The sequence below is a fragment of the Giraffa tippelskirchi genome, chromosome 11 (genome assembly GCF_054371585.1).
Source record: "Giraffa tippelskirchi isolate mGirTip1 chromosome 11, T2T-mGirTip1v1.2.pri, whole genome shotgun sequence".
NCBI lineage: Eukaryota > Metazoa > Chordata > Mammalia > Artiodactyla > Giraffidae > Giraffa > Giraffa tippelskirchi.
This window is the reverse complement of record NC_137285.1, coordinates 91,746,758-91,771,577: the sequence shown is the minus strand read 5'-3', so window position 1 is coordinate 91,771,577 and position 24,820 is coordinate 91,746,758. Positions and strand designations below refer to the sequence as shown.

At 45.8% G+C, this 24,820-nt stretch overlaps 1 long non-coding RNA gene across 1 annotated transcript; it reads left to right on the top strand.

Moving 5' to 3' along the window:
- Window positions 1-13,486: 13,486 nt before the first annotated feature.
- LOC145527440 (uncharacterized) lies at window positions 13,487-18,972 on the top strand. The gene is made up of 2 exons (XR_014069753.1): window positions 13,487-18,360; window positions 18,776-18,972. It is a non-coding gene; the product is annotated as an uncharacterized LOC145527440 (long non-coding RNA).
- Window positions 18,973-24,820: the final 5,848 nt, after the last annotated feature.

Here is a 24,820-nt window from a genome sequence, read left to right as displayed (position 1 = left end):
GTTTCCTCTGACCCGGGTCTCAGTGGGGAAGAGAAAGCCCCTTGAGAAAAGAAAACAAGAAATTCCTCCCCTGCACCTCAAGTCTGGGTCACCATCTGCTCCCCTGACCCCAGGACCTTTGACTCCCTAGAGAGCTCAGCATGGATCAGGCCAGCTCCAGGAGATGGGGTAAAAATCTGCTGCTTGTTTTGCAAGGAGCATCTGGCACAAGGGACTCTCTCTGACAGTTTTTGCATGAACTCAATGTCTACTATGGATAAGAACTCTTTTTTTAATAAACTGGGCTTGTTATTGTTCACTCACTAAGTCATATCCAACTCTTTGTGAGCCCATGGACTGCAGCATGCCAGGCTTCTCTGTCCTTCACTGTCTCCTGGAGTTTGCTCAAACTCATGTCCATTGAGTTGGCGATGCCATCCAACCATGTCATCCTCTGTTGCCCCCTTCTCCTCCCGCTCTCAATCTTTCCCAGCATCAGGGTCTTTTCCAATGAGTTGTCTCTTCTCAACAGGTGGCCACAGTATTGGAGCTTCAGCTTCAGCATTAGTCCTTCCAATGAATAATTAGGGTTGATTTCCTTTAAGATTGACTGGTTGGATCTCCTTGCAGTCCAAGGGACTCTCATGGACTCTATGGGAGAGGGCGAGGGCGGGATGATATGGGAGAATGGCATGGAAGCATGTAAATTATCATATGTGAAACGAATTGCCAGTCCAGGTTCAATGCATGATACAGGGTGCTCGGGGCTGGTGCACTGGGATGACCCGGAGGGATGGGATGCGGAGGGAGGTGGAAGCGGGGTTCTGGAAGGGGAACACATGTACACCCATGGTGGATTCATGTCAATGTATGGCAAAAACAAATACAATATTGTAAAGTAAAAAAATAGCAAGTAAACTAATTAAAAAAAAAAGAGTCTTCTCCAGCACCACAGTTCGAAAGCAACAATTCTTCAGCACTCAGCCTTCTTTATCGTCTAGCTCTCACATCTGTACATGACTACTGAAAAAAATCGCAGCTTTGACTATGGTTAACTGGGCTTGTATAAACCTTTTCTCTTTAAAGTAAATATGGTCACAACCTTTCTGGCTCACCCTCCTCTCTGCCTTGATGTGGGGATCTGGCCAGGTGGCAGGGTTGAAGTGCAGGGCATGGCCTTTTGGTGACAGAGAGGGACACTTGCCTTTCCATGCCAAACCCACCTTCAAGGTTATCAGCCTCCCTACAAATCATTGGCCAGCTCCATTGTAGGGAGCAAAGGCAGGAGTTGAAAATTGCCGATTTCGTGCAAAATCTCTTTGACCTCCTACTTCTCCCAAACACACATGCTATTTGCTCCTTGGCTCGAAAAGCCCCAAGAGAGCATGGCTCCGGGTGGTTCTACTGTGGGGGTATGGAGTGGGTTGCTGGTGAGGGGTGGGCTATAGGGACACTTGAGATTGGGTGTAGGCCTGAATGCCACAGTGTGCCTAGAATGTGACAATCCTGGTTAGCAGGCGATCCTGTGGCAGGGATGAGGGAGTCTGTGCCCAGGCAACACCCCAGCTACAGCCCTCATTGCCATAGCAACCAGCCTGTACATCTGCTAAGAGAGCCTGGTTTCACACAAGCCCTGGGGGAAGATAGCTTCAGAGCTGACACCTGACTCCAGCCTTCTCTGTTTTTCTCCCATCTTTCTCCTTTTCTCACTCAGCTTGGGCTCTGCCTGCAATGCGTGAGACATGGGCTTGATCCCTGGGTCAGGAAGGTCCCCTGGAGAAGGGAATGGCACCCAACTCCAGAACTCTTGCCCAGAGATTCCATGGATAGAGGAATCTGGCGGACTACAGTCCATGGGGTCGCAGAGTCGGACACGAATGAGCAACTAACACTTTCTCTTTGGGGGGACTGCAGAACAAGTTACCGTAGTCTGGTGGCTTAAACAAAAATGTATTTCCTCACAGTTTTAGAGGCTGGGAAAAGGAAGATCAAGGTGCTGGCTGACTTAGTTCCTGGTGAGGAGCCCGCTCCCGGCTTGTAGAGGCTTCTCGCTGTGTCTTCACATGGCCTTTCCTTGATGCTTGCCATTGGGAAGACTGAGAATTCATTTCAATTTGGGGGGATACGAAGAGTCAGTCCATAACAGTCCTTGACTGCCCTGCTCCTTCCTGGGTGAGAAGACTTGTCTTCTTTCATCCAAACTTTACAATTACTTGGACTTTACCGAGAACATTTTAGTTAATGTTAAAAATGCCAGCTTTAAAAACAAAACCCCGTTGTGGACATTAATTCATTTTTGAATGCAGAGCAAAGCCCCCATAATATATATCCAGATAAAAGAGAAAGCATTTCGTCTCAGCTCAGACAAGCATCCATCCTACAAATGGAAACTGTCTCTCCCAGGATATGAAGGAAAAAAGGCAAAGAACCCACCTGGTCAAATTAATCAATAGCATCTGATTTTCACCAACCCTCCTTCTGAAGAGCCTGGGCAGCGAAAAGGAGCTTCAAATTAGCCGCAACAAAAAGCAACTGGGCAGAAAACTCTAGAGTCACCAGCAAATCTGTAGCCAAAAGGATTCGCTCTTCTAGTCTGGGGGCCAGTGAAACTGACTTCAGTCCCATGGTGTTAGCAGTGATGTTTACCACCAACGGGATGCTGTGCCTTCCTGGGCTCTGGATCTTGCCTTGTCTCACCAGCTGCTCTCTCGGAGCAGGAAGGAGGGAAGCCAGAGGCTCCCTGTGGGTGTGAAGGCTGCACCCCATCCCCAGCAGGTGTGATGTCCGTCTGCCCTGCCACCCTGAGCCCAGGCCACTGCGCTGACCTCCACCGTCAGCTGGGCTTGGCGATGACTGAGGCAGTCATTCTATAGGGATTTTAAGAGTGTCTGTTATGCAGTAGGGCGGGGCTGGCTTTCACTGAATGCACGGAGCCTGTCCTCAATGGTTCTCAGACTAAAGCAACAAGTCCACAAGTAATTTAACACAGCAGAAATGCATGCGGCAGGAATGGAAGGTAGGGGAGGGCAATCAGGAGGACTTCCAGGAAGAGGAAACACCGGATAGGAATCTTCACGGAGGGAAAGGCTTTCTGGAAAGAGCAAAGGTGGAAGGGTAAAGAGCATCATGGTGTGTAACTGTGATGCATTTCGTAGCTGCAACAAAATGTCTTGGTGAGAGGGACTGAACTCTCTGAGGATCAAGAATCATGGCTAGTTTTCTAAACTCTGTGTGTGTGTGTGTGTTTGTATATGTGCGTGCTTCATCACTCAGTCATGTCTGACTCTTTGCGGCCCTATGGACTGTAGCCCGCCAGGCTCCTCTGTCCATGGAATTCTCCAGGCAAGAATACTGGAGTGGGTTGCCATGCCTTCCTCCAGGGGACTTTCCCAACCCAGGGATCGAACCCAGGTCTCCCACGTTGCAGGCAGATTCCTTACAATCTGAGCCACCAGGGATATGACGTTCCCCCCCAAATACCCTTCCCATGGAAGGCTGTCTGGAGAAACTGTCGCAGCTGACCCAGCACCCGTGGTTATTCTGGAGTCTGTGTGCTGGTCAGCTGCTGCCTCCTGGGGGAGACTGACTCTTGGCCTCTGTCCTCCCGCTCCCCTCACCGGCCTGGGCCTCGCAGTCACGTGGGGCTGGCCTGGTGTCTGATCCCCGCACGGCTTCCCCGTGGGACCAGGCCTCCTGGGCCCTGTGCGCTGGTGCCCACTGCAGGCACACATGAGTTCAGCAGCAGTCCACCCCTGTCCGCGCGCTCCTGACAAATTTAGTGGCTTCCCCTGAGCTCAACCCTAAGGCATGACCAAGCGCCCTGTTCATAGCTTTGGAGAATCACAGCTACAAGGAAGCTGAATGTGTGGTTTCTGCAAGTAGCTCAAGGGATACCACAGGGACGGAGGCAGAGGCCCTGGGCAACCCGGCCCCTCGGCCGGAGCTGCTTGGTCTGCCCTCTTGGACCCAACTCCGCATGGTGTTTCATTGGAAAATCAGGGTTGCTGTGGAGTCGGAGGGACTTTACAAGTCTCGCTGAAGTGAGCCCGCAGAGTGGCCACGTCCGAGCTGAGGGCTCCTCGAAAGCTTTACGGTCAGCTCCAGCCGTGTCCCTCCAGGCCGTTCCTTCCTCCTGCCGCCCGCAGCCCCGCCTCTCCTCATGGTCCCCCAGGGCTTTACTTCAGGACCACCAGCTAGCCTCAAGGCCTCACTTTCCGTGCTCCTCCTCACCGTTTCCGTGTAACTCTTTAACACCTCGTTACGTGTGGGCTGTATCAGTCCTTCTCAAGCTTGAACAAGCATCACCGGAGGCCTTGTTCAAATACAGACTGCTGGGTCCACTCCTAGAGTTTCTGACTCGCAAGGTCTGAGTCATAGGAGGGCATGAATCCTAAGGGACATCAGCTGAAGGAAGTCAAAATTGAAAAAGACTCCCTAGAGCCCATCATACTAAGTGAAATAAGTCAGAGAGTGAAAGACAAATACCATATGATATCACTTGTATGTAGAATATAAAATATGGCACAAATGACTATACCTACGAAACACTCATAAACAGAGAGAAAAGACACGGTTGCCAAGGGAGTAGGGGGTGGGGCTGGGGGAGGGATGGAGTAGGAGCTTGGGATTAGCAGATGCATAAACAACAAGGATGGATAGGATGGATAAACAACAAGGTCCTACTGTATAGCACAGGGAACTACATTCAATATCCTGTGATAAGCCATAATGCAAAAAGAATATAAAAGAATGTATATATATATATATATGTATATGTACAGCTGAAGCACTTTGCTGTACAACAAAAATTAATACAACCTTGTAAATCAACTGTCCTTCATTAAAAAAAAAAAATTCTTAAAAAAAAAAAAGACTCCAGAGAGAAAGCATTTTTCTAAAAGGTATATTCCTCAGATGGATTTGCTAAAGCACTTCCATGTTTATAAATGAAAACTCAGTTACTGAGGCAGACTAAGAAATCACTCCAACTTAGTGACATAAAGCAACTGTGCTCACAGAATCTAAAGGTCAGGAATTTGAACAAGGCACAGCAGGAACGGCTGGTCGTTGCTCCTTGACGGCCTCAGCTGGATGACTCAAGGCTCAGGGCTTAAGTCATTTGAAGGTTTGTTCTCCTACTTGTTGGGTGGTTGATGCCTGTTCACTTCCGGAAATGAAACCTCTGCTAGGTTGGCCTGGGCTTTTACTCACAGCCTGAGGGCTGGGTGAGCATCCTGGGAGAGAGAGAGAGACCCACGTGGAAACCAGATTGCTTTGCATGATTCGGTCATAGAAGTCATACGTCCAAATGTCTGCTGTGGAGCCAGCTACAAAGACCAGACTGGGTTCCAGGTTCACTTAATACAACTGGCAATATCCTGGAAACTGTGTGGGACTGGAAATATGACTTTGGTAATTTTGGGGAAACACAATCTGTCACAATGAACAGAAGATTTAGACTCTACACCAAAACTCATCTATAATCATAATTTAATTCTCTCTCGGACATGGCCCAGCTTCCATAGACCATATATTCCAGTTTATTTAGACTGCATAGGAATCAAGTCTACAGATTATCTTGAAAAATCAAGATATTTTCCATTATCTTGAAAAAATTTCAGCAATATGAGCTGAAATTCTCATATGTCAACATTTGCCAGAAGAGTATCATCTGTTCCCTTTTATTTTTTTGGCTGCGCTGGGTCTTAGTTTGCAGCCTGTGGGATATTTGATCTTCTTTGCGGCACATGGAATCTTTGGCATGTGCGATCTAATTCCCTGAGCAGGGATTGAACCTGGGTCCCCTGCATTGGGAGCGTGGTGTCTTAACCACCGGACCACCAGGGAAGCTCTCAGCTTCTCTTTTTTAAACCTACCATGTAGTCCCCACTTTCCCTGTTCACCATAGACCCTGTCCCTTGGGTGTTTCCCGTGCATTTCAGCTTATGTCATTATGTGCCCAGTTCTCATAGATGTTGAGTTTATGATCCTCAATGTAGAGGATGTGGCTGCCCCTAGCCTAACCACCTATGGAAACTACCAGAAGAGATCAGATCTAAAGCAGAGCTAAGATGGTATGAATATAGGTGAAATCATACCATTTAATACCTACTTGAATTGGTTACCATGTCTACTCGTGTTTGTCCTAAATTTGCCTCCCCAAGAGCTTGTATTAGAAACATTCATTCTTAGCTCTCATTGTCTCTGATTTGAATAAAGATCTAAAGAGGGGTTGGACAAACTGGGGTTTCAAGACCTCTGTGTGGCCAGAGCTAAAGGAAATTCATTGAAAAAAAGTGAAAGTCACCTGGTCGTGTCCAACCCTTTGCGACCTTGTGGACTGTAACCCGCCAGACTCCTCTGTTCATGGGATTCTCCAGGCCAGAATACTGGGCTGCCATTCCCTTCTCCAGGGGCTCTTCCTGACCCAGGGATTGAACCCAGGTCTCCCACATTGTGGGCAGATTCTTTACCATCTGAGCCACTAGGGGAAGCCCTGAAGGAAACTCACTAGAGCAGCCTATCTTAAGGTCTTCTTACCCTGGGATCAAGTGTTAGGGAGTCTATGAAATTATAATAACCCCTGAAATTATAATACATAATTGTATGTGTATGTGAAGAAGATCGCATATTTAAATAGGTTTTTCACTGAGTTCCTGACCCTAAAAGGTGAAGAATCTCTGCAATGCCTGAAGACAGAAGATCAGGGCAGGGGCAAAGGACTTCGCAGACACTCGAGGCCGAGAGTGAGGCTCAGGGAGAGAAAGCAGAGGGAATATGGGCCCAGAAGTCAGAGCAAACTTGACTGAAACTGCTCTTGTCAAGGTCACCACCAACTTCTGTGTTGCTAAATCCAACAATCAGTTCTCAGTACTCCCCTAACCTGACGTATCAGCCAGCTGGCCTGACTGAACATTCCTTTCGCTCGAAATGCTTCCTTCAGTGGCTTCTAGGACAAACTCTCCTAGATGGTTCCTGCCTCATTGGACTGCTCCTTCTTAAGCCTCCACTGCTGGGTTCTCATCTTCTCCCTGACTTCTAACCTTTAGAAGTTTCTAGAGCTCTTCTTCTATTCTCTATAAACATTTACTTCCTTGTTGACAGTATTCAGTCCCACAGATTTAAATAACACCTACATCGTAAAGTTTCTCACATTTCCCTCTATATATACCTCTAAGCCCAACTGTGCTTCCGAATTCCGCATTCGGATACAAACTGGCCTACCCTACAACTCCCCTTGGATGATTTAAAGGACACCTTGGACTTTCCGAAACTGAGCTTTTCTTTCGCCTGCTCTCCCCTTTCCCCATCAACTCCTCCCCCAGGCTCCCCATCTCAATGAAAGGGACCTCCGGGCAGGAGTGCCAGAAATCCAGAACCTTCTCTTGCCTCATGTGACACCACATGCTTCCCTGCATTTCTGCTGCTTTATTTTGTGTTTGTTTGGTTATTTTATGTTGAAGTAGAGTCGATTTACAATGTTGTGCTAGTTTCAGCTTTACCACAAAGTGCTTCGCTTACACATACACTTGGATCTATTCTTTTTCAAATTCTTTTCCCAACTAGGTTGTTACAGAACATTGAGCAGAGCTCCCTGTGCTGTACAGAAGGTGTTTGCTGTTTATCCATTTTAAATCACAAGACATACAGAAGACACACATATGCAGAGTGGCGTATGAAAAGATGTTCACCATCGCTACTTATTAGAGAACTGCAAATCAAAACTACACTGAGATATTGCCTCACAGCAGTCAGAATGGCCATCATCAAAAAATTCACAATGAATAAATTCTGGGGAGAAGGGAACCTTCTGTTGGTGGGAATGTAAATTGGTACAGTCACTACAGAGACAGTATGGAGATTCCTTAAGAAACTAAAAAATAGAGCTACCATATGACCCTGCAATCCCACTCCTGAGCATATACCTGGAGAAAAACATGGTCCGAAAGGATGCATGCACCCCAGTGTTCACTGCAGCACTGTTTACAAAAGCTAAGACACAGGAGCAATCTAAATGTCCATCTACAGAAGAGTGGATAAAGAAGATGTGGTCCATGTATATATATATGTACATGTATATCCATCATATATAAATATATATTATGGAATATTACCCAGCCATTAAAAAAGAATGAAATAATGCCATTTGCAGCAACATGGATGGATCTAGAGAGTGTCATACTGAGTGAAGTAAGTCAGACAGAGAAAAAGAAGTATCACATGATGTTGCTTATGTGCAGAATCTTAAAAAAAATGATATAAATGAACTTATTTACAAAACAGAAATAGACATACATGCTTAGGGAGTTTGAGGGTTTTTGTTTGTTTGTTTTGGCCTTCCTACGCAGCTTGCCAGATCTTGGTTCCCCGATCCGGGGTCAAACCTGTGCCCTCGGAAGTGGAGGCCCAGAGTTCTAACCACTGGATTGCCAAGGAATTCTTTCTCCTACTTTAGAATCAGAATGGCCACCATCAGTTAGGGGGCCTAAGTGAGATCACCTGGCCAGTCCCATGTCCTGCATGGTTATTAAAGGTGGGGTGGTGAAACCAACCCGGAGTTTCCCACCATTCCACAAAATGGACCCCAAATTGGGGCAATTGAAATGTGACCAACGACCCGCCCATCTTACTGGAAATCTCAACCGGGGCGGTCTCCCAGAGGAAGCCTGGAGGAACAGAAACGCAAGTGATGTGACACCTTGGGTTGCATTTGTCTTAGGAGAAGCCGAGTAGGGGACGTGCGTGAGGTGGAGGTTGTGAAGGTAGAATGTGAACCAATCAAAAGAGTAACATGGTGGACTTCCCTGGCAGTCCAGTGCTTAAGACTCTGTGCTCCCAATGCAGGGGACATGGGTTCAATCCCTGGTTGAGGAACTAAATTCCACATGCCACAAAACACAGGCAAAATAATTAATAATAATAATAATTTAAAAAAAAAAGAGTAACACAGAATTCAGGCTGAACTGAAGACAGGCGACAATTCCCCTGCAGGGTGGAGTCACCATCCTTGACAGGGCGCTGGCACCTGAGCCAACGACTCTGCTAATGACCTGCAACAAAAGGAAGGAGAGGGCCGGGACGCGTCTTCCCAGGGTCCCAGAAAGGCACTGAGGTGCACTCATAACAGGCTTGAAGCTCTCGTTGCTCTTATTTCTGCTTCGATGTGTAGTTCTGCCATTTATATTTCTAACATGATTTGAGAGGCAGCTGGTGCCTGTAAAGCAATATCTCCCTGAAAACATATATGGCTCCCTAAGGATAGGCTATAGCAGACAGTAAGGACAAAGTTCATCATTTGCCTGCTCTTCAGCACACCTCCAGGCCCTGTGTGTCTAGGTCTTGGCATTTACAAGCCAAGTGAAGGATCTACTTTTCCAGAACGTTTTTTTCTGTGCCCAGGTGGAAGCAGTGTCTCTCTCTTTCTGCTCTTTATCCAGCTGTCTACAAAAATTCTCATGCTTTTCTATCCTTTATTCTAGTTACTTTTTGTGCCTCTAACTTCTCTTCACTTAGAGTTTGGTTTTGTGGAGGGCAAGATCTGTCTGGCTAATCTTTGATTCCCTGGTATTTGTCACCGTGCCTGACACCCACAGATACTCAATAATTGCTGGGTAAAAGAAAAGAAAATTTAAGGCAGAGACTACTTTTAATGGTGTTCATGGTAGAAATAGCTCCCATTTCCAGTGCTTATTATGTGGTAAGCTTTAAGCTAACGACTTTATGTCTGATTCCAAAGTCAGACAGATAGATAGGAGCCTACATGGAATGTTGTGAAGGGTTCCTGAAAGCCTTCTGCCAGTTTGTTTGAAATGCCTACGAGGAATTTTCAAGTAGGACAAATTGAAAGACAAAATTGTTAATGAGACGTATGCCATGTTAATGTTAATATATTAATTTTGATTGAGAATGTATTCATTTTTAATGAGTGGTCTTAGTCCATTCGGACTGCTATAACAAAATACTGCAGACTAGGTGGCTTATAAATAAGAAAAATTTACTTCTCCCGGTTCTAGAGGCTAACTGGGCCAAGATCAGGGTGCCAGCATGGCCAGGTGAGGGCCTTGTCACGGCTGCAGACTCTGGTTGTGTCCTCACATAACAGAAGTAGTCAACCCTGAATACTCATCGGAAGGACTGCTGCTGGAGCTGAAGCTCCAATACTTTGGCCACCTGATATGAAGAGCCATTGGAAAAACCCCCGATGGCGGGAAAGAGGACAAGGGGGCAACAGGAGATGACATGGCTGGATGGCATCACCAAGTCAATGGACATGAGTCTGAGCAAACTCCAGGAGACAGTGAAGGGCAGGGAAGCCTGGCGTGCTGCAGTCCATGGGGTCGCAACGAGTTGGACATGACTTAGCGACTGAACAACAACCGCCACTCTCATGAGCTAATGGCTTCCCAAAGACCCCTCCTTCTAATACTGTCACTTTGGGGATTAGATTTCAACATAAGAATTTGGGGGGGACACATTCATATACTATTCACATTCATATGCAAATCACATTCTCAGTTGTCAATTCATATTGTTTGAGAACTTATTATTTCCAAAGATCTGTTTTAAGTGCTTCACAGGTGGCATTTTTCACAACCCCATGCTGCTCTGCTGCTGCTCAATCGCTTCAGTCGTGTCCAACTCTGTGCGACCCCATAGACAGCAGCCCACCAGGCTCCGCCGTCCCTGGGATTCTCCAGGCAAGAATACTGGAGTGAGTTGCCATTTCCTTCTCCAGTGCATGAAAGGGAAAAGTGAAAGTGAAGTCGCTCAGCCGTGTCCGACTCTTAGCGACCCCATGGACTGTAGCCTACCAGGCTCCTCCGTCCATGGGATTTTCCAGCCAAGAGTACTGGAGTGGGGTGCCATCACAACCCCATGAGATAGGTATTATTCCTGTCATAATTCAGTAAATGAGGAAATTGAGGTACAAAGTTTAGTACTTTGTTCCAGTTCCCACAGCTAGTAGGTGATGGGTTCCCAGGCTACGGACCCAGGCAATCCAGCACCGGAACCTACACCCCTGACCACTCTCTTGTGAAAGTCATTTCCTGGAGAGGGCATCAAAGTCCTAAGAAAATGAGACATGATTTCTAAGAGAGGAGTATGTAAAACAGCTGTGTATTGTTGTGGAAAAGGAGCTGGAAGGTGTGAAACATGAACACGGCTTTAAGAAACTTCTGAGTTAGCGCACTGAGCTCCTGGTGTGAGTCAGCTGGACACAGTGGGTGAGCAGCCACTCAGCGGTGCAGCTCAGATCTCCCTTCAAGAGAACCTCCTTGGAACAGGGTCTTTGGGGAACAGCCTCCAGCTGCTACATAATTAGATCTTCCCAAGCATTCATGCTGAGGCCATGCTCTCCCCAGGCTGTTCACAGCTAGTGACTAAGCATGAGTACCATGGCCTGACGCCCCTGGTCCACGCTGACGCCCCTGGTCCACGCTGATGCCCCTGGTCCCTACTGACACCCCTCGTCCACGCTGACGCCCCTGGTCCCTGCTGATGCCCCTGGTCCATGCTGATGCCCTTGGTCCATGCTGATGCCCCCAGTCCCTGCTGACTCCCCTGGTCCACGCTGACGCCCCTGGTCCACGCTGACGCCCCTGGTCCACGCTGACACCCCTGATGGAGAATATTTCAGTGAGGCTCCCCATCAGCCTGGCTGAGACTCTCTGCTCTCACTCAGCGCTCCTGCCTTCCCGCTGTCCTTCCCCAGGTGTCAGACCAGCATCAGGGCTGACGGCCCACTCCTCTTACTTCTGCTCCTTTGCCCCTTTATCCTTCACAGGTGCTCCCCCCAATAAATCTCTTACCTGTCTGATTCTGTCTTGGCATTTACTGCTAAGAGGATCCAAGCTGACACAATGAGAGAAGTAAAAGAAGTTGGGGGAAAATGACTCTGTTAGTCTGCTTGGGCGGCTATAACAAAATACCCTAAGTAATATGGCTTAAACAGCACAGATTTATTTCTCAAAGGCCTGGAAGTTGGGAAGTCTGAGATCAAGATGCTGGCAGATTCAGTGAGAACTGTCTTCCTGGTTTGCAGAACAGCTGGCAAGAACCCTCCTCCTCATTTGCCACAGCGACCTTCTTGCTGCACCCTCACATGGCCCTGAGATCATCTCTCTCATTCCTCTTCCTTTTTTTTAAGAGTTGAGATTTTATTTAGGAGATACAAAGTATATACAAAATTATGATGAATATACACTGGAGAGGGTATGGAGAGAAGGGAACCCTCCTATGCTGTTGGTGGAAATGTAAATTGATGCAGTCACTGTGGAGAACAGTACAGAGGCCCTTTAAGAAACTAAAAAATAGAGTTAGCATATGACCATGTAATCCGACTCCTGGGCATGTACCTGGAGAAAAACATGGTCCGAAAGGATGCATGTACCCCCAAGGTTCAGTGCAGCACTGTTTAAAATAACCAAGACACGGAAGCAATCTAAATGTCCATTGGCAGATGAATGGATCAAGAAGATGTGGTACATATATACAATAAAATATTACTCAGCCATTAAAAAGAATGAAATAAGGCCATTTGCAGCAACATGGATGGACCTAGAGATTGTCACTCAGTGAAGTCAAAGAAGGAGAAATAGCATATGCACTCCCTTACATGTGGAACTTAAAAGGAAATTATACTGATGAACTTAATTACTGATACTAATACTGATGAACTAACTCACAGACTTAGAGAATGAACTTATGGCTGCCATGTGAAAAGAATGGAGGGAAGGGGTAGTTAAGGAGTTTGGTATCGACATGTACACACTACTATATAACCCTATGGCTATTTCGTGTTGATATATGACAGAAACCCACACAGCATTGTAAAGCGATTATCGTCCAATTAAAAATAAAGTTAGAAAACCAATGCAGCCAAATAAATAAATAAATATTTAAAAAAATAAAAGGGATAATCAACAAGGTCAGCACGGGGGAACCCTGTTCAATGTTATGTGGCAGCCTGGATGGGAGGGGCCTGGATGGGAGGGGCCTGGAGGGGAGGGGAGTTTTGAGGCGAATGGATACATGTACATGTAATGGTGAGTCCCTTTGCTATAAACCTGAAATTGTCACAACATCGTTAATTATACTGCAATATAAACTAAAAAGTTTTAAAAAAAAGAGTTGAGATTTTATTTAAGGGAGCCAAAGTGTATACAAAATTATGATGAATATAATGAATATTGTATAATCATCATAACAACAATACAAATGTTTTGAAAAAATTTTTTCATGCTTACTTTTTTAAAAAACTTTTTAATTTAGATTGAGCAATAGACAGTTAACAATGTTGTGATAGTTTCAGATGGACAGTAAAGACTCAGCCATACATATACATGTATCCTTACATAGATGTGTATTCTCACTCCTCTTCTTATAAGGTGCTAATCCCTTTCCTGAAGGCTCTATCCTCATGATTTAATTACCTCCCAAAGGTCCCACCCCTAGTACATCACAATGGGTATTAAGACATGTTGACAGTTGTCAACATATGGCTTTTGGAGGACCACGAATATTCAATCCATACCACCCTTCTCTTGTTTTGACTATAATTTACTTGTGTTTAAATGGATATACAAGAAACCATTAAGAAACAACCCAAGACATCCTATAATTCCTGAAATGTATTTAGAATTTCCTCTTTTTCCTAGAAAAGCTGGGTAGTGCCTACAAAAATACATATGACCCCCAAGGGGATAAAAGGGTAGAGGGACTCCAGGCAAAGGAGAAACAGGGCTGGTGAGTGACCAGCAAATGAAGGGTGGAAGCAGGTGGGACACAAGCATCTGCACAGATCAGCCTCGGAACTCCCTAGTGACCCAGCTAAGAGCGGCTCTTGGCCTCTGCAGGACTCACAAAGTCTGTCAGGTAAAACCAGCCCATTTCTTCCAGAAGAGGCACTGCTTCTGCAGTTGCCAGGACCTACCTATGCCAGGGACTAGACAACCAAAGTCTCATTGCTACTCCCTTGTTCTAGGAGATGGCCCAGCATGACCTGCTGCCTTGCCTGGGATCACCCAGCCAGGAAGGGGCAGAGACAATATCTAAGCCATTAATTCAAATAAGATCAGGCATATGAAAAGGTATGGTTGTGCTGTGGGCTCAAATTTCAGGACTGGCTTAGTCATCACTAAAAATTTGGCTTGAGAAAAGCAAATTTGTTAGGGGCACCACTGTCGGAAACCACCCACCCTCACCAGGCCTCATGGTAACCACCTGCATGAGTCCTCTTACAACAGGAGGTCCTGGTAAGAAACGCAGAGCTGACAAGCTACCACCAACTGGAAGAATTCGGAAAGGTCAAAAGGAGACACAGGAAAGACCCTGAGAGTGATTGGTTAGCGACGATCCTGAAACTAACGCCGTTACCATAAAACCCAAGACGGCGAGTCACGTGGCCACGTAGTCCTCCTGGGATCCCTCCTCTGCTGCCCTCTGCCCAGGCTCCCCTTCCTAACAAAGTCTCCTGCTGTGTCAGTACGAGTGTCTCCTCAGGTCATTCGTTTCTAAGTGTTAGGCAAGAGCCCACTCTCAGGCCCTGGAAGGGGTCCCCCTTCCTGCAACAGACTGAGTTTGATGGAGAACTCAAGTAAGGAAAGTGATGGGAATCTGGGCCCTTTGGGTTATTTCTGTATCTCTCCAAGAATGCCATCGTCATACCCATTTTACTGTCTCTCAGGCCCCGTCTCTCTAAACTGAAAGAATTAGAACAGAGGGGTATTTTTCACGGAGCATTATCTCCACATGAACTATTATTGTTATTAATCTCCCTTCGGGCTTCCGCAGTGGGGAACGGACAGTTCCTTCTTTTCAGTAAGGACTAAAGTAGATGAAAGAGGGAATTTAAATGATGCTTTGGCTTTGCAGGACACTGGCTTTTCTCTCTTTTTTCAGAACAAGATATCCCAGGAGAGGAAGTGAGCTTCGTAGAAATAGCAGGCACAGGGTGTAGGGAAGGGGAGCAGCCCCAGTGTTCCTTTCTGAGCTCCTGTTTAGTTGCTAAGGCCCATGGGCTGGGTAGACCCCTGCCCTTTTCCAAGCATACGCTTGGCATGACGTGTTTGACACTAAAGCAAATCTGTGCCCAAATCAAATCTCTGAGACAGAGTTTTGGGTGAAGTAGAAAAGAATTGCTTCATTGCCTTGCCAGGCAAAGAGGGTCACAGACAACCAGGGTCCTCCAAACTGTCTGTCCCCACCCCCGCCTTGGAGAAGTTTTATAGCAATGGTTCAAAGGAGGCTTGATCAGTTCAGGGACTTTCTTCTGATGGGTTGGTGGTGAGGTAAGTAGGAGTCAGCATTCATCAGTCTGTTTCCAACTGGTCTGGGGTCTCTGTGCTTGCGGGCAGCAAGCCCTTTTTAACTGATAAGTTCTCCCACCTGGTGGGGTTTCTGTATCTGCAAAACAGCTCAAAGATACTGTTGTGTGTATCCCTTGATGGGAAACCAGGACTTTGCCCCAAGGCAGCACCATTGTTTCTCTTGACTGTTTCTCCCTGGTCTTGCGGCCCCTACTTTCCCTAATTAACAACTGCTTGACTCGGCCAGTTGTAACTTGGAGCCCTGGGAAGGTCACAAAGGCTGAAAGAAGCCCGTTCCCTGTAATCAAAGAAATGGGGCACACAGAAAGGCTTTTGTGCCCAGGAGCCCCACAGGGCTCTGCTTGGTATCTACATGGAAGGGAGGATTGCACCAAATACTAACACTAGCTCCTAACACTTATAAAGCACTTGGCATTGTATTGGATTCCCATGTCATCCTGAGGGCAGGTTTGTCTTCCGCTCTGTGTGACAGCTGAGGAAACCTGGGCACAGTCCCCTAGGTCTATTCTCTAACTGAAGGCCACCCTGCTAGTGGCTGGGGCCAGAACTTGAACCCAAATACATAAAACTGTGCTCCTCACTGCTGGAGATTTGTCAGGGTTACAGTGAATGAATGAGTAAAGGTGATATGTGGGGACGTAAGACTAGGAAGTAAGCACTGTCCGGCAATCAGTCTAAGCAGTTAACAGTTGCATAGTGTGGGCAAAGGCTGTCACCTGCCTTTTCAGAAAATATAGGATGTCTGGCCAGCAGCCAGCAGCCACTGCGGTGCCTGCTGCCACCCCATGGTGCACACTGAGGGATGGAATAGAACAGGATACTGGCCCTGATAGTTCAGATGCATAGTGAAAGAATGATTTTTAAAAGCCCAGACTCTTGCACCTTCCCATACACAGAAAAGTACTAGATTCATTACCTTGAGATGTCTGTCTTTTTGAGTATGTGTCATTAGCAGGAATCTTTTCTTGTTTTACTACCTGGGATTTTGTTGTTGCTTTTTACTTTTGCAAAAGCTCCTATATATCCTTGCTCCTCCCTTACCTCTTTGGAACAGTCCCTCAGAGTAATCTGAGAGGCTGACATCCCAAGCTACTGTTGTCAGTAAGGCCACTGAACAAAATATAGTTTACAACTTTTAGCCTGTACATTTTTTTTTTGTCAGTAATAGCTCCTTTTCATCAACCCAGAATATGAAGAGACTATGAAGTAGACAAACAGAAAGTCACGCCAGCCAGATTTTTGGTTTTGATTTCTCATTTTCTTTTGTTTGATTGTTTTTAAAGGGGAGAGGATAATGTGTAGTTACTTGCCCTACTCAGTCAATTAAAAGTCAAATATTGAGCATCCATTAACTTTAAGGGGGTCAGGAAGTGAGAATAAATAACACTAAGCTTCTGTGAGAGGCCCGAAGCTCCTAATCTAGTGTGGGAGAGAGTTATCCTTGCAGATCTCTACTGCACCTAAAAAGAAAATGCTGTGGACAGAGGGTCAGGAACATGCTGATTGCCCTGTGGGGGTCTGGAAAGCTTCCTGATAGGTTTAAGCTGGACCACAAGGAACGGGCATGACTTGGAAAGACAGTTTGGGAGGAGGGAGGTGGCCCTCGAGGGAAGAGGGACTGTGTGAGTCAGGGCTGGAAGCAGGCAGCCTGCTGGAACCTTTGAGAAGCTATGAGCAGACCAACAAAGGGGCCGAGGTAAACGGCGGTTATCATCATCGTGTTTGACAAAGTTGCATTCATGGCACTAGTGGTAAAGAACCTGTCTGCCCTTGCAGGAGACACATGAGACGCAGGTTCGATCTTGGGTCGGGAAGATCCCCTGGAGAAGGGCCTGACCACTTCTTGCCTGGAGAATCCCATTCTGAAATAGTTCATAGGATCGCAAAGAGTCGGACACGACTGAAGCAACTTAGCGCACACTAGATTCTTTTAGATTCTTTTTAAGATTCTTTTTAGATTCTTTTCCATTATAGGTTATTACAAGATATTGAGTAACTGTTTCTAATAGAGACTTCCCTGGTGGCTCAGATGGTAAAGCGTCTGTCTACAATGTGGGAGACCTGGGTTCAATCCCTGGGTGGGGAAGATCTCCTGGAGAAGGAAATGGCAACCCACTCCAGTATTCTTGCCTGGAAAATCCCATGGACGGAGGAGCCTGGTAGGCTACAGTCCATGGGATCGAAAAGAATCCGACACGACTGAGCGACTTCACTTTCACTTTCTTTTAATAGAGTAGAATTTTCAGAATCAGAGTCTTCAGTGTTGAAAGAGGTAAAAGTTAACGGTCATTTCTCCTCTCCGCCAGTCTGCAGCATCTGTGCCCCCTTCCTCATAACTCCACCCGCCACCCTCCAGCTCACCCCTTACCCCCCTGGAGGGAGTGTTCCTGCACCTTGACGACTCTGTCACCATGCTGAAATCTGTGCCTCGGTCGGCAACCATCAAGACTCCCTCCCCATCCACACAACAGCCGTCTTCACTAATGAATACAGGCTTTCTGCCCTTCTAACCAAGCCCTACATCATCTCTTCTCTTGACTAAATGTGGGATTCTTTCAGCAGTCCCTGTTCCCCATTTTTCTTCTTTTCTCTTGTTCTCCTCTGAACATGTTCATTTATTTCTCCCAAAGTGCAGCTTTGGACAACCCACCATGCCCACCTTCTCTGAGTGCCAGTAAGTACTCCCCCGGGCACTGGGAGCACAGCAGTGAGGTAAGGAGACAGCTTGTTGATGGGGAGGAAGGAGGAGCTGGGGCGGGGCAGGAGAGAACGGAGGTGTGTTGATCATTTACCAGGTACCAGGCAGGATGCAAAGCGATTTACGCATGTTATGGCTTATTCTTCCCAAATGGGACCATTACTCCCGTTTTGCAGATCGGCAAACTGAGACTCGGGGAAATGAAATAGCTCAACCAAAGTCAAGCAAGTAGTGGAGCTCTGATTGGAGCCTGCCTCTGTCTGGACTCCTGACAGATAGACAGCTGTGTCAGAAGACCAGCCCTGGTCTTGAACACCTTTGAATCTCCAAATTTAGAACAGTGTCTTACATACAGTAGGTTTTAAGCAGTTTTTAGACACACCTTCTAAGAGCACTGCCTCACTATTTATTATAAGCAAAACATTCTAGCTCTATATCCTGCAGAGCTTTTTTCTTTTTCTTTTCCACTTCAAAACCACAAAATCCCCTCTTCCTCCTCCCACCTCTCCCGGCCCTCCATGGGCAATCTTTCAGTTTTCCTGCTGGGCCCTGGTGCTCTAGGGCTTCTGACAACCTGTTAAATAGTTATGTTCTGTCCTCACATGTTTTATGAGATTTTTCCAATGGCCCAGCTCAGGAGATAATGGGAGGACAGATGTGGTTCATCAGGGGCTGACAGATGGGCCTGCAGCCTTTGGTGATTTTCAACTGGTAGAAAACTGAAACTCAAGAGAAGGAGTTTGATTTTTTCTTTTCTCCTCTTATTTAGACGGCCTCAAACAACTCCGTCTTCTGCAGCCTGACCAGTGTCCTAAGGGGCATCATCAGTTCCAGCGGACTTTCGACTTGAGCCCCTTTGTAGTTGGCCTCAGGACAGCCAGGATGAACCCAGTTCCTTCCTTCCTCACACCCACTTCATCTCTCCTCTTCCTTGAGTCTTGGTCAATAAAAGGGCAGTAAAATGTATCAACTCTGAGTGTCTCTTTCCTCTTGAGACTCCGGAGCTTAGCTTTTCTGTCTACTTTTAAGGGCAAGTACATTGTCTTCGGCAACTTTGTGAGATTATTCCCCCTAAATTGAAACTTCTCTTCCTCCAAAAAGAGCAAGAAATAAAGGAAGGGAAGGAGGGAGAAAGAACTAACATTTGGGGAACATTTAGGCTTTTTACATGCACATCATTTAAATGCCACAGAAATTAATGACGAAATGGCAGCACTGCCCAAAGTCATGATGTTGGCAAAAGACAGGGTGCTAGGTTGGATATGTTTGTTGAATGTGAGATTCTGGTTGACTGCTCAGCAGATGATCGGAAACAAAGAACGGAAGCTTGGGAAATAGATATCGATAGGTGGAAGTAGACAGAAATAGATGACCCAGAGATGGAGTTGTGGGGATCAGCCACATAAAGCCGTCCTGTGGCTTCCTGAAAGAGTGTAGCCCAGTGGAGCAACTCTGTTCTGTCTGTAACCCAACTCCACACCACCATGATCCATCAGCTGCAGAACTCTCAAAACTCAGGGCACTGTGCCTTTGCTATTCTGTGTGAGTCTTCCTCAGAATGTTAAGGGTGGAGGAGGCTGCTAAGGGCAATAGGCAGGAGAGGCTTAAATAGAGGTGACTATGAAATGGAAGGAAGGACGAGCGGTCAACCCTCTGGAATACCATACAAGAAGCATCCAAGTAGGGCATTCTCAAACACAGAGGCAGCCAGGGGACAATAAGGCAGCTTCAGTCAGGGTCTGATGCCCTTACTCCCCTATTATCTGGCCCTGTGTGGACTCATAATAACTTTGGAGCAGCTGCCCAAATGTCTTCAGCAGAGCCCTGCTCAACTCCCCCGAGTTTATTACAGCATTGTTCATAGAGGGGGAAAATACAGAAAAGGAATAGAAAAGAAAAATAAAATGAACAGCCTTTCAAAACGTGATTGCTTATGTAAAATTATTATAAACTTTCACTTGTGCTGTGCTAGCTCTCTGAAAAATCAAAGGCTAGGATTTGTAGTGTTTGCCAGTTTCCATGGTGTAAATTCTCCCACCACAGATTACATCAAGCTTACTTAGTGTTTATAACCAGCTTTCAGAATTCTTGCGTATTTAACAACTAGCTCTTGTAAGAGGTGAATATTAAATATGTAATGATTCTAGAACACCACAGAGTCTTGCACATTGCCATTAAGAGGGGTAAATTAGACTTATACTAGTTATCTTGGAAATATTTCTAAAAAAAATTTGTTGAAAATTATGACCAACCTAGACAGCATATTAAAAAGCAGAGACATTACTTTGTCAAAAAAGGTCCATCTAGTCAATGCTATGGTTTTTCCAGTAGTCATGTATGGATGTGAGAGTTGGACTATAAAGAAAGCTGAGCACTGAAGAATTGATGCTTTTGAACTGTGGTGTTGGAGAAGACTCTTGAGAGTCCCTTGGACTGTAAGGAGATCCAACCAGTCAAGCCTAAAGGAGATCAGTCCTGGGTGTTCACTGGAAGGACTGATGCTGAAGCTGAAACTCTAATACTTTGGCCACCTGATGCAAAGAGCTGACTCATTTGAAAAGACCCTGATGCTGGGAAAGATTGAAGGCAGAAGGAGAAGGGGATGACAGAGGATGAGAAAGTTGGATGGCATCACTGACTCTATGGACATGGGTTTGGGTAAACTCCGGGAGTTGGTGATGGACAGGGAGGCCTGGCGTGCTGCGGTTCATGGGATTGCAAAGAGTTGGACACGACTGAGCGACTGAAGTGAACTGAACTGAACTGAATAACAAAGATAGGGAATTATGCCACACAATCCCATATATGTAAAGTAAATATTTCTCTGTGTGTATGTGTACATGGTGAGTAGTTATTTGTGCTTAGTTGTTCAGTCATGTCCAACTCCTTGCAACTCCATGGACTGTAGCCCACCAGGCACCTCTGTCCATGGGGATTCTCCATGCAGGAATACTGAAGTGGGTTGCCATCCCCTTCTCCAAGGGATCTTCCCGACTCAGGGATCGAACCCAGGTCTCCCTCATTGCAGGCAAATTCTTTACTGCTGAGCCAGCAGGGAAGCCCAGGTAGTTCTATAAGCATGGAGAAAAGCATAGATGATACACATTCGGCTGTTAATATGGGCTCCCTGTTTGGTGCTAACATGGGAGGAGAAGAGGGAGAAGGGAAAGCAAGAAACAAAGCAGAAGGAAGATGCTGGGCCTTTTAATGGTATTTTTTTTTTTAATCACACATAATATATGAAATATAATTTTATTTATTTTACATGAAATTGCATGTCTATATCAAAAATTTTTAAACACAAATGCAAAGGGAGGCAAAAAATATAAATATGGTGAATGGTGAGTAGCATATATCAAGTGACATACAGTGAATTTATTATTGTTATTACTGAGTAAATTATTATTTTACACAATAATTATTAAAGAGAAATAATAAAATAATATATCAATAAAATAATACGTGAAATTAAAAAATTCTTATTAGGGAAAAATGTGGGAAATAAGGGGAAGGTAAGCAGGGAAGTGTGGCAGGCACAAACTTGTCATCTGATGGGTGTTGTGTTCCCAGGGGCAACCAGGCAGGAGGGGAATCCACATGCTCTCTGGAATAACAGGAAGATACCCTGACTTTCCCTCCTCCAAGGGTGGCCAAAGACTCAACCTTAAGACAGGGAGGAGGAAGCCTACCACCCAGGCTAGCCAAACTTTCCAGGAAGTAGCTTTACAACAGTTTCAAATGAACTATAGCATTATTTAAAAATACATGTGTGGATATGAGAAACCAATCCATATAGTCACAGAATTGCTAAATTCAAGCTGATTTTTTGGAAACAAATCACTTAGATTCCTTCACTATAGTATGAATGAGATAGTGCAGTAGCAATGAAATTTCACCCCCGATGTTAGAATAGTCTCTCAAGGTCAGAAACGTCAATCTACAAGACTTTTTGGGCTTCTCTGAATACACGGGTGCTAAGTCACTTCTGTTGTGTCTGACTCTTCTCGACTGCATGGACTGTAGCCTGCATGTTAGAATAGTCTCTCAAGGTCAGAAACGTCAATCTACAAGACTTTTTGGGCTTCTCTGAATACACGGGTGCTAAGTCACTTCTGTTGTGTCTGACTCTTCTCGACTGCATGGACTGTAGCCTGCCAGGACTCTGTCCGTGGGATTCTTCAGGCAAGAATGCTACGTTGGGTTGCCGGGCCCTCCTCTAGGGGAATCTTCCCCACCCAGGGGTTGAACCCGCATCCCTTATGTCTTCTGCATTGTCAAGTGGGTTCTTCACCACCAGCACCACCCGGAAGCCCTTGGACTTCTCTGTGAACCTAGAATTCCCACACAAATCTAGCTCCGGCCAACCTATGCTGGGGTTTAACTCATAAATCAGCTTGAAGAATGCCTCGGTGTGGGTTAAGAACACATTCAGAACCTAGTTTATTTGTTTAGCAGTTTGCTAACATAATAGGAGAACATTATCAGAGAAGGCAATGGCATCCCACTCTAGTATTCTTGCCTGGAGAATCCCAAGGACAGATGAGCCTGGCGGGCTGCAGTCCACAGGGTCACAAACAGTTGGACAAGACTAGTGACTAACAACAACATAATAGGGCTAATAAACCTGGACAGCGTGTTAAAGAGCAGAGACATCACTTTGCCAGCAAAGGTCCGTCTAGTCAAGGCTACGGTTTTTCCAGTGGTCATGTATGGACGTGAGAGTTGGATGGTGAAGAAAGCTGAGCGCCGAAGCATTGATGCTTTTGAACTGTGGTGTTGGAGAAGACTCTCGAGAGTCCCTTGGACTGCAAGGAGATCCAACAAGTCCATCCTAAAGGAAATCAGTCCTGAATATTCATTGGAAGGACTGATGTTGAAGCTGAAACTCCAACACTTTGGCCACCTGATACAAAGAACTGACTCATTTGAAAAGACTCTGATGCTGGGAAAGATGGAAGGCGGGAGGAGAAAGTGATGACAGAGGATGAGATGGTTGGATGGCATCATTGACTTGACAGACATGAGTTTGAGCAAGCTCTGGGAGTTGATGATGGACAGGGAAGCCTGGCATACTGTGGTCCATGGGGTCGCAAAGAGTGGGACACGACTGAGCAACTGAACTGAACATAACAGGGTACTTTATCCTCACTATTCTGAAAAATATGGTATAAATACCAGAGCCACCTGGATCACAGGAGGAAAAGGCAGCGATCTGAGTTTGGTTTCCCGCCTTGCCAAGGAGAACCTCATCATCTATCCTGGCATCTGGGGAGTCCCTCCTCACTGCCCTTTCTTAGGGAGCAGTTGGCACAGCCATGAGCGCATGCCCCTTCCTGGACCATGGAGAAGCAGTTGGGATGCTGTTGTTGTTCTTGTTTAGTCACTCAGTTGTGTCTGACTCTTGTGATCCTTGGGCTGTAGTCTGCCAGGCTCCTCTGTCCATGGGATTTCTCAGGCAAGATTACTGGAGTGGGTTGCCACTTCCTTCTTCAGGGGATCTTTCTGATCCAGGGATGGGTCTACTGCTTGGTAGGTGGATTCTTTACCACTGAACCACTTGGGAAGCTTGTGGAAACATCATGCAGTAAGTTTGGAATAGGTTGGGGAAAAAAGATTGTGTGTGTTTATCTGTCTATGACAGAGAAAGTATGTCTGTGTGTGCCTGTGGGTGTGTGTGCTTGACTTTAAAAAGCATTTTATTATAGCTACTTTGAGCACAGACTAGCTTATGAACATCCACACTCATACCTACACAAAATGTTACTGACCACGGGTTCTTTGCCTCCTTAATCAGTAGAAATTAATCAGAGAGCAGACAGGACATTCAGGCAAGGCTTTACTGGGGCCCCTGCTGCAGGAGGAGGGGAACAAGAACAAATGACAGGCTCCTCGTGAGCTTGCTCCCTGCGGGGTCTGAGTTGGTTCCTTATTGGGGGTGAAGGTAGGGATGTGTCCACAGGTCGGACTGAAGAGGTGGCTTAAGTGGTTTGCCTGCCGCTTTAGGTGGTGTTGTATGCAGGGGGCATGCATCGTACCCTGCCTTTGCTCCCTAGTCTTCTGAAGCGGCAGCTGGACTTTTTGGTCTCTTTACACCTTGTTGTCCAGATTCGCCCCAACTGTGCATGCACACAATTATTTTTTGTCCCTTACAGTTTCTTTGTATTTTGTTGCTCAAGGAGACATTTGTCCAGATTCAATCATTGCAGCACTTCAATAGAGGGTTCCAGGTTCTAGCCTGTCAAAAAGACAGTATTCAATGTAGAAAAAAATGACTGTTACATGGAACATATTGTACTGGAGACTTTAAATGCATAACATGAATTTCCTCCTTTTTAGAGGAAAAAATCCAGTCTACCAAAGGGATAAGACAAATGAACTTTTGAAAAAGACAGGATATATGTATTGATATATGTGTGTTATCTGAACCAATGACATCTCTTTCCCAGCATAAAGAAGGCTGAGAGGAAAGGCAAAATATTGCTGACATCACTTCATTTTGACATCTAGTAATTTATTCAAGAGGTACTTTGGTTTAAAAATAGTGACCAGATGCATTTCTTTCCTTTCCTTTATACGTAACCCAAGGGAGAGTCAATAGATACTACATGTCTAAACCTGGAACTGAAATAAATTTAGTTCATTCAGTTTGAGTTTCTTCAACCTGCACAATAGGCTGGAAATAGAAATTAAATTGAATTATGGCTATTTATATATTTGTATGCCTGAGACTATTGCCTGAGAATTATACCTGTTAAATATAGGACAAGGATTATCTATGAGTAGATAGTATAGAATAAATAGATAAATAGGTAAT